This window comes from Tupaia chinensis, unplaced genomic scaffold (genome assembly GCF_000334495.1).
Source record: "Tupaia chinensis unplaced genomic scaffold, TupChi_1.0 Scaffold144145_1, whole genome shotgun sequence".
NCBI classification, from domain to species: Eukaryota; Metazoa; Chordata; class Mammalia; order Scandentia; family Tupaiidae; genus Tupaia; species Tupaia belangeri.
Window position 1 is genome coordinate 5261 of NW_006204000.1, and position 3419 is coordinate 8679.

General features: G+C 38.8%; 1 protein-coding gene across 1 annotated transcript in view; it reads left to right on the plus strand.

Annotated features, from left to right (window-relative positions):
* Positions 1–3419, plus strand: part of LOC102485012 (transmembrane protein 255A) — a gene marked incomplete at its 5' end in the record, with an annotated part of 39003 nt that overhangs the window by 3059 nt on the left and 32525 nt on the right. The window lies entirely within an intron of this gene.

Genomic DNA, 3419 nt, shown 5'->3' on the forward strand with positions numbered 1-3419 from the left:
GAGTGAAAAAGAGCAGCAAGAAGCCACATGATTTCCTGAGAGCCCCAGAAGGTCCAATGGCTGACTTCCTCTTCAATAGCAACAAGAGCTGATGTTACATGAGGACACGGAGTCACCTTTTCTCAAATACCTGAACTTTGCTGACCCTACTACAGTGGTTGGAAGGTAGTGATGTGATTTGGGGGTCTGGAGAATGCCCCAGAGCCAGAAGCCTCCACACAGAGCCCCATCCTGCAGTTCAGGTGTCAAATTCTTCCTGCTCTGGAAACGCTGAACCTTGAGCAAGGGCCATTTTACTCTTGAGATCCAAACCTGTGCTCCTTGTCTGAGGAAGCCTGAGACTGAGAGCATTCTCATTTGGTTCTCTATAGGAGCCCTCACACCTCTTTCAGTGCCTTCTATTTCATACTATGCCAGATAGCTCAACCAGGATCGACTGTTCCTTCAGGCATAGTAAGCACTGTGCCTAGGATCCATAGTACTTTCCGGGTTCCATAAGCATGTTACAATTTCTTTCCAAATAAGAAGAAAAATGATGAACTTTTAGGTCAAAAAATAGTTTTAGCGTATAATATAAACATATTTGTCTTTATACCAATACAATCATAAGATATAATTAAAATAAATAAACATAATTTTTAACATTTTTTAATGGAGGAAGGAGCCCACAAAAGTAAAAGAGCCCAGAACACAGGGATGTCATAAGGTAGCCCTGATCTGGCCTACAAACCCAAAATCAGAAGTGAGTCACAGCACCTTACTGAGCTCCCACAGCAAACTGAGTTATTTTTTTCACCAACCAAACTAATATTGAAAATGCAAACATCTTATGAACTAGTCAGAAATTATATGTCTTCTAAATCAATTCAATTATAGCAAAATTGTATTCGAGTGTTCTGTGGATCAAATGATATTTTATTCCATGTAGTCATTGGCTAATTGTTAAAGTCATCCTGAGAGTTTCACGGGCATGGATGGCTCTGAGTTAGGACAATTTGAGACATCATTATTTCAATTCCAACGAATTCTTGGACCTTTCTACCAGACAGAAGCAACAGTCTCTCATTTACCGAGATTAGAGGATGTTATGGTCAGAGCTGTCACCCAAGCAGTCTCTGAAATGTTATCTCAGGAAATAATTTTTGGGCATGAGGGGAGAAAGTTATGAGAGAGAGAGAGAGATTCTTTTCCTGATTTTCTTTTATGGTTATAAATATAGCTGTAAGCCCCTCAATCAGACCTATCTATTCTGATTTTAGTTGAAAGGACTCATCTTTTCTTCATCTTTTTCTTCTCAAAAAGAAAAATGACACACTGGTAGCTTTAAATGTCCACAATTCTACCACCCTGACATAACAATTCTTATTGTTTTTGCATATTACCCTCTGAATATATACCTATTTTTGTGGCATGGTTGCAGTCAATCATAATAGGCATGCTATTTTATATTCAACAGGAGCCATCTTAATAACAATAATCCCTTGTTTTGTGTAGTGTGTTTTTGCTTTTCAATTTGCCTTCACATCTATTATCTCATTTGAGACCCACAGCAATCCTGTGAGATATGTAGGGCAGGCATTATTATCCCCATTTGACAAGCAGTATCCACTCTGAGACAGTCTCCATGGCAACATAGGCCTAGTGGCTAAGAAGCCTGCAGTAGATTTTGATGGCATCATGAGCTAAAATGGCTGCCTTCTTTTCTCTCTGCATCCTACTTCTCATTTTTTTAAACTTATTAACAGCTTTATTGAGATATCCTTCACATAACATATAATTCTTTTAAAGTGTATACTACAGTAGTTTTTAATATAGTCACAGTTATATGCAACAGTCGCCATAATTACAGATTTATATCATTTAAAAAAGAAATCCCATTCCCTTTAGCTATTGCCTCCCTATTCATCCAGTCTCCCAGAACAAAGAAACCACCAATCTATTTTCTTTTCCTATAGGTATCACTATTCTCATCACTTCACACTGATCAAATCATACATGTTCTTTTGTGATTGGCTTCCTTTCATTTAGTATAATGTTTTCAGGAATCATCCATGTTGTAGCATGTACCGATACCTCATTTCTTTTTATGGCCTAATAATGTTAGATTGTGTGCTTTCTCCTTCATCTTGTTTCTTCATCCACCAAATGATAGACATTTGGGTTGTTTCCATCTTTGGGCTATTACCAGCAATGCTGCTGTGAACATCTGTGTACAAGTTTCTGGGATATATGTTTTCATTTTCATTTCCTTTCCACCTAAGTGTGGAATCTCTGGGTCGTATGGTAACTATGTTTAATTAATTGAGGAACGGCCAGACCATTTTCTAAAGTGGCTGCACTATTTTACATTCCCACCAGCAGTGTATAAGGGTTCTGATTTCTCCACATTCTTGCCAGCTCTCATTATTATCTGACTTTTTAAATTCTAGCCATTCTAGTGGATATGAAGCAGTATCTCAGTACAATTTTGATTTGCACTTCTCTGACACTTCTAATGTTTTTGATCATTGGTCTCAGTCAAAGGTGATCCAAAAAGTCCAAATTACTTTTATTGGAAATTTCCTTGAATTATCACCCACCTGCCTCCGAATCCAGGTCCTCTATACTTCCTTCAGGTAGTGAACAGTAGTATAGCAATTGATTCTGGGATTTGTGGCAAGGTTGAATAAATATTCCTGTTTATCCTGTACCTGCCATAAGATACTTGCCAGTCTTCACTGACACCCAGAGTTTTGAAGAAGGAAGTTTTTTTAATCTTTGGTGATATCTGTGGGCCAACTTAAATGAAAGGCACCATTTAGACCCTAGCACACAGCTGAGGTGGGTTAGAGCCAGTCTTTCCTGTTCTTGATGCCCTTTAACATCTTTGCCCTGTTCCTTTGGCTTAGGTGAATTTTATTCTCAAAACCTGCCCTTCTCACACATCCATCTGTATGTGTCTTGTTCCTTTTCTCTTTGTCTCCTATTTCTTTTCTTTCTCCTCTCCCTATTAGAACTAGCTGGGAGATTCATTTTACTTTCTTGTGCCACAATTTCCTTCTCTTGCAAATAGAAATAATAGTAACCTACTTTTCAGGTAGGAGGGCTAAATTAAATAATGGGTATGAACATGCCCTAACAGGGCTCTGGTACAGAGAAGATACTCAACATAAAGCAATTTCCCTTTCCACCTCTTTACTTCATAGTTGATGGCCCTTCAGATTAAAGAGGTTATCAAGCCCTGGCTGAGTGGCCTTTTCTTACCTCTCGGTTGCCTGTTCTCACTCCTCTTCTGGGGCCTCGGTGAAGAGTATCAGCTAGAGGAGCAGATGGACAACCAACTCACATGTCTATCTTTATTTAGGCAGTCTGTGACTGAATGCTTTTTTGCAAAACCAGGTCAGAAGGATTATGACTAGCACATCAAGACTCTTTTTCAG